This window comes from Ursus americanus, chromosome 6 (genome assembly GCF_024610735.1).
Source record: "Ursus americanus isolate L20-20 chromosome 6, mUrsAme1.1.p, whole genome shotgun sequence".
Lineage (NCBI taxonomy): Eukaryota > Metazoa > Chordata > Mammalia > Carnivora > Ursidae > Ursus > Ursus americanus.
Genome location: NC_142132.1, coordinates 62,890,034 through 62,902,947, shown reverse-complemented (window position 1 = coordinate 62,902,947; position 12,914 = coordinate 62,890,034). Strand labels below are relative to the sequence as shown.

At 41.5% G+C, this 12,914-nt stretch overlaps 1 protein-coding gene across 6 annotated transcripts in view; it reads right to left on the bottom strand.

Moving 5' to 3' along the window:
• The window catches only part of ANK3 (ankyrin 3), a 349,011-nt gene that overhangs the window by 314,344 nt on the left and 21,753 nt on the right, over nt 1-12,914 (bottom strand). The gene's annotated exons all lie outside the window — the stretch shown is intronic.

The following is a 12,914-nucleotide window of genomic DNA, read 5'->3' as shown; positions in this document are numbered from 1 at the left end:
ATACACACATACATATATATGTATATGTACATACAATTAGTAATATTACATTTTATATAAATATGTATTTTTCTTCACATATACACATGCATATAACTTTTATTTACTTTTTACCCTGCTTGGAATGACCTTCAGTGAATTTACTTTCCTCATTTTAACTGACAACTCTCCCTAAATAACTCAGCATAAAATAAACTCATTTCTTCCAAGTGGACAAGGGGAAGAGGAAAGGAGCAGGGAAGTGGGAGGAATTAACATTGGTTGAATCACTGCCCTGTGCCAGGCACTTCATGTTCGATTTAATTTTGTCTTCACAACATCTCTCTCTTTTTTTTTAATTAAAGATTTTATTTATTTATTTGACAGAGAGAGAGACAGCCAGCGAGAGAGGGAACACAAGCAGGGGGAGTGGAAGAGGAAGAAGCAGGTTCCCAGCGGAGGAGCCTGATGCGGGGCTCGATCCCAGAACGCCAGGATCACACCCTGAGCCGAAGGCAGACGCTTAACGACTGAGCCACCCAGGCGCCCCCACAACATCTCTTGGCACTAGGTGTTATGGTGGATGGGGCACAGAGGCTCAGAGAGGTTAAGTAACCAACTGGAGACCACACAGCAAAGAAGTGACCGTGAGGAGCCTCAAACCCAAGCTTCCATGACTTCACGGCTCACACGCAGGCCCTTTCCTCATTCCACACAGCCTCCAAAAATCAATTTTCCTATTATTTCAGAGATCCCCAGCAGCACTTAAAAAAAAAAAAGGTTGGATTAAGCCCTATGTGCAGATACAGCACAGATCGCATTAATAATTCAGGTTCTGCTAAAGCTGCAAAGCAGCTCTAGGAAAGCAGGTCAAAGCCGAGAATGCCCAATGCACCTAGGAACGCTCTCCCTTCCTGACACTGCGAACGAAACCCTAACTAATCCTGCAGAAAACAAAAAGATAATGCCTATCAGATGCCAAGTGGATGGCTATGTAATTATTTTAATCTGATCCCATAGCAAATCCACTGCAACATGTTACGTAAAATCAAGTTACAACCAGCCAGTGGAGACAAGCTTTCCAGGGGAGAGCTCGGACAAAGCCCCGGAACTGGATCCACGCACAGAGGAGTGGGAGGAAGTGAGGCTGCCTTAAGCCCGGGCAGCGTCTGCGGAACACCAAGCTCATGTTAGCCAGGTCAGCACACAGTCAACAGGGAAAACACCTATTTTAATGTATTCATGGTCCCCTTCAAACACCTAATTTCAGCTAAGATGAGGTACAAGCAAAACCTTTTGAAATGAATCACAGACTGGAACTGGCAAGGATTACCAGGATCGTTAATTCCACACTAATGAAGACGAGTGAATATGTGAGTTTCCTATGCCTGGATCACCGGTATTAATATATTAATTCTCTTTGGAAAAAATGTGGTTAGAATAAATGTGTACAACAAAACCATTTATTTTTGGATGGTGAAGAATGACTCCAGCTGAAGAGGCATAGAAAAGCAGGGATCCTCAACAATGGCCATTCTTCAAAGGAAAAAAATTAATTGCATTCAGCATTTTTCAACATCAATATGATTATCTTCTTATTTCGAGGCAGGCAAATGTATTTTGAGTGTTGGCAGGGCTAAGTAAATACACTCATTAGTTACTGAATCAGGTTGCAGTGGCCAAACCATTGCACAGAGGGATAGCAGGTCCTTAACAGAAGAGGGGGGTAACAGTGGACAGAGTAGGGATTCGGTGACCTCAGAACCTTCCAGCACATCCTCTCTCATTCACCCCCAAGCAGCTAGGTAGTAGGAATGTGGCTGGGAATTATGAGATTGGGCATTTGGGGGACTAATAGAAAACAAAATGCACTGTTCGAGATTATGGCTTTGACAACTGCTGCTTTCCTAGACAATGGTAAATCCACAGTGCCAAGGTTAATTATGATTTTTTTTGGTACCTGATTTCAAAACTGCTCTGTGCTTTGCAGTAATACTTAACGTCCCCATGTAACATCTGAAGATAAAAACATAGGGTTGAAGTCATGCATCGTTATTTAAAAAATACTTCTTATCTAGTATTTGTCACATAAAACAAATGAACAATAACATTGCTAATGGGGAGGTATAAAAATGATTTAAAAACAGATTAGAAAATGATGAAAAATAAAAGTAAAAGCTTCTCCAAATGTAAGAATCTGACATGAGCAGTGCATAGTCTATAAGCAGAATAGTGAAAGGGGGGAAAGGGGCTCAAATTCTGCGCCTGTCTGTTCCCTATTACTGTTAAATCCAGTGTCCGCGTCTCACTCTGTTCATCTGCAAAAGGAGAACAAAGCCATCTAACTCAGAGTGCACGTAAGTGTTAACCGAGAGAACAGCCTTCCGCACCTGCCAATTATTTTACTGTAAGTGGAGCCTAACTTTGCTAGCGGGGTCCCTATCGATTCAAACTCAAGTGTCCTAGTAAAGCCTAAAATCATCTTTTCCAAATAATCAATTTTTTTGAGATTCCAATTTTTGCCTATTACTCCTTTCCCAAGTTTGAGCTTTTTACTCATTGTTCTTACCGTCAAGGAAATAGAAGAAGAAAGAGTACCACTTCATAAGGCCTAAGAGGTCTCTGCCATCCTGGCAAAGAAGCTGGCAGTGCCTACAGGGACTCACGTCCAACATTTGTCAGTGTCATCAGCCAAACGAGGTTTTTTTTAATGTTAGTGCTAATTTCTTACCATTCTACAAATTGTTTTTTAATTTCTAATTTAGCCTCTGAAAATAAGTCTGTTTTGAGCCCCTGAGTGAGTTCTTTAAAACCAGCTTCTTCAGAGCTTTCTCATAAAAACAGTAAGCATGAAACACAATACATCAGGAATATACTAATTTCAAAAAACCGCGAAATCAGCTAACACAAAGTGATTTCACCATTTACCTTCAAAAATACAAACATTTTGGGAATTAACTGTATTCACATTCACTTTACCATTAATATAATTATGCTCCTGTTGAGGTAGGATGTATTTCAAGTAAATGCAAGACATGAGAGTTAATTTATTACATACGGTATTATCACCCTCCCATCGTCCATGCCCCAGTGTCCTCTTCTTTTGGGGGGAAGAGATAAATCACAAGAAGGATTTTATGAGGAATGTTCTAGGGGTGGAAACCCTAGCATAGCACCCCACGGTCCAGGAAAGAGTCATCTCATGGAGCCCAGTATTCTGTGAAAACGGTGCTCTCAGTGGTGTGTTGGAAGTGATCCATATCCAGTAGGGAATGAGGGGGAAGGGGTGATAGAGTAAGCCCAGGGCTGGGAATCACGCCCACCTGGGTCTGAAGTCCAACTTCACACTTACTAACCGTGCAACCTTGGGCTTGCTGAAATGTCCATGAGTATGCCTTCCCTAACCCGGAGAATTAGGATAATACCGCGCATGCATGAGATTGAAGTACAATAATAACCTACTGAAAGCACTCAAGAGAGTGCCTGGCCCACTATAGTTCCTCAGTGATTTACAGCTCAATAGAAGAAAGAAAAGGTAAATTCTTCTCCGTATACTTTTGCTGTTAGGTATAGCTCTGTACTGCCCTTCTTTGAAAAGTGAAAAATCGCTTAGAGTCTATAACAAAAATGTCTAAGGAGAGATGTCCAGGTTTCAGGTTCCATTTTTCCCTTTGGTTTATGGTGAATAGGGGTGTCTGAACACACTGGTAATTCTAAGTGGCAGTTACCGACATGGGCCGATTTGGTGCTGTGTTTGATTGAAAACTGCTGAGGCCATCATAAGTGGCAGTCTGAGAGAGAGAGAGGGGGAGAGAGAGAGAGGGAAAGAGATAGAAAGAGAGAAGAGGGTGTGTTGGTAAAGAAGACAGTCTACAGGCCGCTCTGGATTCTGAAAACCAGGTGTAGATGGTGATAACTCCATATTGGCCAAATCATGCACTCTTCCCCAGGTCCCCAGCTACCCTGAAACCATGCCATGCCTCTGGTGGCCACAGTAGCTAGCAGGGGTGAAACTGGTTGGTAATGAAGTCTATATATCTTATAGGCTTGTTGCAAAGCTAATGCTTTTGTGTCAATAAATACATAAACGACCCAGTGAAGACTGCTTCATTCGGCCCTCATCAAATATTCTTTCTCCCTCTAAATATTTCAACACTTATGCCCAACTCTGCAAATACTGTTCGTTTGTTAAAAGAATTATCTGATACTTCCTCTATCTGTACATATGATTCTTAAGCTTTCTTTAATATCTACCTAGGCTAGCATTTAACTACTGAGAGAAGCTAATTAATAACAGTGTTAATGAATGGAAAAAAATGTATTTAACATATGAGTCTTTGAAAGTATTTCTCAAAATGACAGATTTAAATCCCCGAAGGCTGTAAAAAAAGTTTGCAAAGAGCTGAACTGCAGGGCTCAAATGACTTTTTGAGGATGCCAGTTTATTAGTAAAGTTTCATCCATCAAGTAATTTTCTGAGTGCTTGCTAGGTATAAAAGTTTTTGAAAGCATTCCCTCACTCACTCAGCTCATCCATTTGCTTCTTGGCTACGGTCACCGGGTTACATTTGAGAGCCCATGCTACAGGGAAGGGAGGCTAGAAGCCCTTGCTAACTTCTCCCTTTATGCCAGGAACCTGGCAAAATGCCTTTACAGTATTTCTACTCTTTACAGTATGTATGCAAGTAAAGGATTAATATCCTGGTTTGAACAATGTGAAAACGAAGCCCAAAGAAATTTAGTTCAAGGCCACATAGCTAGTGAGTGGCAGCTACCACATGAATTCTTATCAAGGCCCAAAGCCCATCCTTTCCATCACCGTGGTGTGTAAAACTTATCCTCCTTCCCATTATTTCCTTATTGCTTGCCTGCTTTATTAATGTTTTTAATTCATTACTAAATAAAATTTACCATATTTTCCTACCCTCTTCAATTGTACAGACCTCTTAGAAAACTGTACTTTTGCTAGGATAAAATAATGTTGTTCATAGTACTGAAACTACAAAGTTTTTAGGGATACCTACATGTAGGTTATAAATGTTTTAGTGTCACTGGCTTCCAGTCACTAGAAAATCTTGGACTTACTTCCAACCCTCTCTGGCCAAGTTCTCTGTTCCCATCTTCTCCACACAGTCCATATATCCTTTCTCTCCTATGTTGATGGTACTGGTTGGCTTTTGTTCTGCCAAAGGGCTAGCTATGGACCTGGCACTTAAGAACGTTAGTCTCTATCCATTCTAATGGGCTTCATATAAATTCAAACAGAACTGATGATATGATCCTAACTAGTAGAAAGGTTACCTATAACTGAGAAATAATTCACTGGAACCAACTAAATCTAAACTGAAATCTATACATTTTATAGGCAGCTCCTATGTTTGATGATGATGGGCTATTCTTTTCCAGGACAGCATAATCCTAAATGAAGGGGATAAATAATCCTAAATGAATGGGATAAGCACCAGAAAAATCTGAACTATATGTAAAAGGTCCAGGCTTCGTTTCCATTAACTTGCTTTCAATTCTTCTACTTTTAACTTAGATAAACTAGAAACGCCACAGTCTAGGTAAAACTACAGCAGATTCCTTGTTTTCAAATGTCACCTTTCTATGCAAGTATTTTCTTTAGGATACTGTTCAGATTATACAACCGACAGCTAACACTGTATTTAGACATCATCCGTCGACATTTAACCTATTCATCCATCAACAGATAGAAGCGAACAATTCTACTTTGTGTCAGCACCTGGATTCCTCTCAAAAGTTATTTTAAATGTGCACTAATTTAATACAAATTTAAGTGTAATGATTTAGACAATATGTAGATTTTGCAGTGAAAGATAAATAATTTATAAAATTTCAGCTACTAAATATTGTAACTTTTAACATTCCAATGGTGATTATTCTTCTCTTCACATAAGAATTCACCACAGATGTCTATTAGTAAGAACCTTCCTTTAAAAACCTATCCTACAGAGGTTGTGATGGCCCAAGCAAGGGACTTAGAACTACACCGAACTCGATTTCAAGGCCAGTTATTTCTGTGACTGGGGCAAGTTATATAACAAACTTAAGCTTAGGGTAAAGCCTCTGACATGTGGATGACACTCTGGCATAGTGTTAGCGTAACCCAGTGCTAACCCAGCTCCAAAAAATACCTTTTTTTTTTTCTCTCCAGTCCTTCACTCCTGCCGGTGTCGAGTAGTACAAGCAGAATATAAAAGAGCAGGTAGGGGTGCCTGGGTGGCTCTGTCGGTCAAGCATCTGCCTTTGGCTTAGGTCACGATCCTGGGGTCCTGGGATTGAGCCCTGCATCAAGGCTCCCTGCTCAGTGGGGAGTCTGCTTCTCCTTTTCCCTCTGCCCCGCCCTCCCTCTCGTGCTCTCTCTCTCAAATAAATAAATAAAATCTTAAAAAGGGGGGGCAGGTAGCTGGGCCTACAGATCCCATCCTTTACATTACCAGACCCCAGCATGGTGACAGGCACAATGTAGGTACACAGTACATTTTTATTAAATGAACAGATACTGGTAAAATGTGATATGACGAATATATTTTTTGTCTAATAATTTAACTACAAAAAATTATAAAGCACTGCCAAATCCTCTTTTTCCCCAAGCATACCTATAAAAAGCAAACGTATTTCCACATTCAGATTCAATAAAACACACATACACACAATACTGTATCATCTTGCCAAAGGCAAATCAAGAGACAGAAAAGACCATGAACCTGAAGCGTAATGAAGAAACAGTTCAATAGCTATAGAATGTTGGTGACAAAACTAACAAAATTTTAAATAACATATTCAGACATGAATAAATGTATAATTTATACTAGCATGATCTTGCACTAATTATAATGGTAATTGAACAAGAGCAAGAAAGTGGTTTTTTTTAAATGAACATATGACTTTGAGAATTAAAAAATACATCACGATAGGAACAGAGAACATAGAGAACCAATCAGCAGACAAGTTTTATTTAGTTGCCTCCTTATTCCTAAATGCCATGGAATGTCAAAGGACAAAGGTTTACAACTCTTCTATGAGTTCCATCCATCCTCTTCCAAATGGAGGAAGAGCGGAGATGGGGTAGCAGCCGCTCATGCTCCTACGGAGCTGACCTGCCTGGCTTCAGTGAGTTGACTTGTTGGCACAATCCCTACATGCTCAGGTTGGAAACAGTCCATTCATTCTTCTGTTCCTTATGAATATCAGTAACAACAGCAGCCACTGCCACTATATGGCTCTTCCTTTGTGCCAAGTACCATTCTAATCCTAATTCATTGAACTCTCATTGCAACCCTGTGACAATTCATTTTGCAGGTAAAAAGACTGGGCCACTGAGAGGTTAAATAACCTCCCCAAGGTCACACCAGCTATGAGTGCTTGCACCTGAACGCAGACAATCTTACTCTACAGTCCACGCTCTTAATCGTTGCGTGATACTGCCTCTCATCCAACCACCTCCCTCCCATCCACTACCGACTCTGCAGGCCCCGGCTTAGTAGTAGGTGATGTGATACCACTCTGCCCTCAAGGAGCTCACAGCCTCCTGGGTGAGACACATGGGAGCTCATGATTACCGTGCGGAATACCAAGGATGCCGATAGAGAAATTAGATGCTGTAGACATCTGGAGCCTACACACTCAGCAGAGCAGGAAACAGAGTAGGCTCCCTTTACCTAATAAGGTCCACGCAATCCCGTCCCGCAAAGGTCCAGTCACTGTAGTCCAAAACCTCCCCCTGCCTGGCATCTTACATCATGGGTGCCATAGATGCGTAGGAAACTAGGCATGGAGAAGGCCTGTAAATGTCTATACATTTGCATTATAGAAGTACCAAGCATCTATAGCAAGAGATAATACTCAATTGTTTATGTCTCCTGAAATTTATTCTCAAATCCTTACATTGCTTCAACCCAGAAAGAGACGGCCAAATTTTTATGACAATAAACTCAGTGGTAAATACAGATTCCAAATGGGTCCTATGACCCAATTTATGTGTAGCCCCAACACATATGAGCTGTATGACCACAGGAAAGTTATTTATTCTCTTTAAGTCTTTGTTTAGTTAGCTATAAAATATGGGGATGAAAACAATGCCTGCCTCATAAAGAAATTGTGAGAAAAATAGTAGAAAAAAATCCATGGGAATCACACTGCACATCACCAGGTATACAGCAAGCACCTAAGACATTATTATGTTATTATAGCAACATGTCTTTGAGGATTTGAAGTCCTGGTGTTGGTAATTTTCCATTTATTTTCAAAATTTAAAAAAGAAATTCTTCAGGTAAAACGCTAAAATCTATTGCAGAGGGGGGGGCCCTGGGTGGCTCAGTCGGTTAAGCATCCGACTCTCGATTTCGGCTCAGGTCATGATCTCAGGGTCATAGGATGGAGCCCGGTGTCAGGCTCCACGCTCAGCAGGATGTCTGCTGGAGATTCTTTCTCCCTCTCCCTGTGCCCCTCCCCCTCCTTGTGTTCTCTCTTTCTCTCTGCTTCTCAAATAAATAAATAAATCTTTAAAAAAAAAGTCTATTGCAGAGGAGAAGAAAAACAGACATACTGCTCATACCGCACTGGGTTACTTAGAGATATAAAGCTTATTACTTGAGGTTCCCGGTGTCTAGGAAATAGCTGATCACTTAGACACAAAATGTCTGAATCAAGTCCATTTTGATACACAGCTGTGAAAATATTAATTACATATGCTGTTTCGTGCTGTGGGAGGAGCGTGAGCTAGAGTTAGACTTTCCACACTTAGATGTACCACTAACCAGTACAGGAACAGCTTAATGGGTTCATGCCTCAGTTTCCGCATTTGTAAAATGGGGATGATAAAAATACTTTCTTTGTAGGGTTGTTGTAAAGATTAAGTGAGCCTCCACTTATAAAGCAATTTAAAACCCTACCTGGTACATTTTAAATGGTCAATAAATGTCACGGGAGAAAAGACATGAATCCAGGAAATTTAATTATTCATCTTCCGCTTCAAGCCAGGAACTTGGCAGTTACCCTAGAATCCGATCTCTCCCTCTCACATCCTACATCCAGTCCATTGCCAAGTTCTGTTGAGTCTTCCCCTAAATATCTCTTGGATGCAACACCCCCTCTCCACTGTCACAGTCTCTGCCCTGGTTCAGCCCCACAGCCTCTCGCACTCCGGAATCACCACCAGCGTTTCCGGACCACTAGCCCGGCTGCTGGCTGCAACATGGCCACCTGAGGGATGGTTCTACACCGTACAGCTGCCATTCAAGTTGGTTCGAGTCCCTCTCCTTTCAGAGGGTGATCTCCAACCCTTTGAGATGGCACACAAAGGTGTTCAGGACCCAGCTTTGGACTACTTTTCCAGCCACTTTTCCTGCCGTACACTCCTGTCCCCTTTGCTCCTTATTTATGTATGTTTCTCACACACCCAAACGTTCCCTCTTACTTCCAGCACTTTGGGCATGGGCCTCCTATCCTTCTGCTTGTCTATCTTGCTCACTCCTCCTCCAAGGCTCAGCTACACCAAGGACCTCCTGTGAGCCCATTCGAGTTGAACTGGGAGTCTTCCTGTGGGCTCCTGTGGCTCTCTTGCATATGTACGGGATTAACGGAACCGTATCGTTCTCCTCTCTGTGCAGGGAGTTGCTGTCCTGTTGCCATTCTGCTTCCTTTAGCTTTGCCTCCACCACTGGAGGCCATGCCTGACCCACAGAAGTCACCCAATGAACAGTTGCTGAATGAATGCACGAATGCAAAAATGAAGCAATGAATATTCATTCTGCTCTACCACTGAGTAGCTGTACGAGTCTGACGTCAATAATTAGAAAAGATATTAATCACAAACTTAACTGCCCCTTTATCCCAATATATATATTATCCTATGTCAGTGATATATATATAAATGTGTCCCTTTTTAGTGTACATTTCCTTAGAGCACCTCAAAGTCTTTCTTCATAGGATGTAATAAATATATACAAGCACACTTGTGAGCATTAAAAAAATGATTGCATGAAGGTCAATTTTCCTTATTGAAATGTATTTTATAGTTTACATGGAGGGAAGGCAAAACATGTAGGTAATTCAGCACCAGAGGCCAGAAGCAACACGGGAAGTGTGGGCCTCAGAGCATTTGTCACTTCCAGCCCTCACGAATCCATGGTAGTAGCTTGGGTCATGTACTGACCGCCGTGGGCCAGGACCTTGCTCGGGGCAGGGGTTATAAAGAGTTCCTCTCTGCAACTTGCTCTAGCAGGACATGGACCCAATATTACCCCACCGAAAGGCACCCTGTCTACCTCGGGCACACTACCCACCCACGGCCAGCCTCAGCAGCCCATAGGAGAGGAGGAGAGGGAAGGGGAAAACCTATCAGGGAAGAGCAAGGGGAAAGCACGCATAAGGGAGATTTGTAAATGCAGTAGAAAGAAACTTTTAAACAAAATACTCAAGAAAAGATTTTGGATTTTTTTTTTTCTTCAAGTCAGAAAAACTGGCGATAAAAAGATTAAGGGTTCATCCAACTAGATGCAGTTCCCTCAACAAATAGGAAGATCTTTTTTTGACACTGAAGTTGTTACGGCAAGAATAAAACATTCTTATTAAAATCCAAGCCATTATAAATTCTTAGAAGTTTCCTATTACTTTTATTGGTAATCACTTATTCATGGTTACCAATATTCATAATAGACCAAATGTGGGTTTTTTTAAAAAAAACTGATGAAATGTGAATGTAGTGTTGATTTTATGTACGTACTATGACTTGATTAGAATACTTAGTAATAATACTATGCCATATAGATAGAATCAGGAAAGGTTCATCTTGGACTTGTTCCAACCTGAACTGCAGGGGTACCATGAACCAAATTCCTTATTTTACAAATTAGATACCCTTTACGTTTTTCTTAAGCTTTTCTATTTTGTGATTTTAGGACACTACTCACTATTACTTTTATGTAATTAAAAGATCCTAGAGGATATTTCTACATATGAGCAAGAGCAACGAGCCCCATAATAACCCACAAAGTACATAAAAGCAGGTTTTCCAGTTGACATGGGACCTATAAGATGGAGCAAAGTAACCCACAAGCCTTAATTTGGATCTTAGGAAAAGGTAGGCAAAAGAAACCCCAAGTCAAAACAATTCACTTTGCAGAGAGTAAGTGGTATCTATGCTATATGACTGAAAAATAATATAGATTATGTCTTCAAAGTAATCTAGCCCTGACCTCATACTTTGAAGTGATCTCTGAAATCACTGGACTAGGAAAATTTAAATCTCCTGAAATATATGTATCTTTGAGAGGGAAAATACATATTTTACTGTGTCATGAATCTAGTGGTATAACAGCAATGAAAGTGTTATCCCTGAGCCCCTTTCTGGATCAACTCTGTGGCTGTCCTGAGAACAAAACATTTAAATGTGCTTACACATTGACATAGCGATATTGATATTTCTCCATGTTCCCTTCTGGTTGCTAAGAGATTTACATTGGACAGACTCTGTTGTACTCATAACAAAGCACTTTGGTCCACAAAGCATTTGCTTCAGCTCAGTGAGTCCCGAAGCTCCCTTTGCCTCACCCCTCCCCTATTTTGCTTCCAAGTCAAACAGGGGCCCAGGCCCCAAGGCAGCGGGCCTGTCATCACTACAGGAAACTGCGGTGCATAAGCCTAGCTCAGCCAACAACTCTCGCACAGAGTATGAACAGGAATGATGACATTGTATCTTTACACAAACATATGTATCTTGCCCCCATGGTTCTTAGAAGCCAGTTTATCATGGTGGGAGTGGGCAAAGATGTGTGGAGAGGGGACATTCAATAGTGACCTACCCACAGACAACCTGACACGGTACAAGGGACCAGACCCTAGCCAAACATGGCAATTCCATAACTGCGCTGTGCAAGGCCTTGAAATATGCCTGCACGGAATTTCCCAACCTCAGTTTGTACTTTTGTGGAAATATATTCAAGAAGTTTATTTACAAGAATATTGAAGGGGGAACAATCTATATTTACCACCTTGCAGCAAAGCAACTGTAGCCCTCCAAACTCAGTCTCATCAAGTCTGCCATGTAACAAAAGGCAGAGAGGGCTTCTTTTACAGATCCTAACTCTGAAGAAAATGGCAAAGGCACCAAAAATACTCCTGATCACCCCTGAGGAGAGGTACATGTGGTGGGTGAAATCTGCATGTCATTTACAAGGCACATGCATCACTGCTCAGAGCAAATTAAAATTATCCTTCCCTTGGGAATTCTCACAAAGAGACATAAAAATGCTTTATGACCTGACTTTCATATTCAGATCACAGAGTTTTAGTCAATTTTTATTAATTGCCATGGAGGAAAAGTGCTTTGGGCCCTCACTCCCCACCGGGTACCCAGGAGTCATATTTGAGGGCACAGCCACTAAACACTCAGTAAGTACTCTCAGGCTGTAATAAAACACCACTGACCTAGAATATTCCTCCTCCTCCCCCCAACCACCACCTTAGAATATCAGTTGGGGATGATCAATGCCCATGCTTTAATCAGAGGCAATCATCTTTGAAGGCTGCAGGTCCCTGCCGTGCCATGGGAATTCCTGCATGCAGGATAATCCCTCTCCCCCAGCTGAGAAAAACAAACCCCAGTGATTTTAGCTTTGTGTAACAAAAGAAAGTTATTTCTGGCAGCTTATTTCCATTGCACAAGCTAAGGAGCAGCACCTTAGAGAAATAAGAGGCAAGAGGAAAGAAAGAAGGGGAGGGAAAGCGAAGCAGGAAATGACTTTTCTGCTATGTCTTTAAGGTCATAGATCTGCCTGAGACACGCACACAAGTGACAGCAGTTCTAGCACAAAAGCTCCTTTGCCAAGAGACGGACCTCCAAGAAGTACATAGACCGGCTCCCCAGCCTCTCCCTCAAACCTAAGTCCCCGGAGTCCGTTTAACCTTGA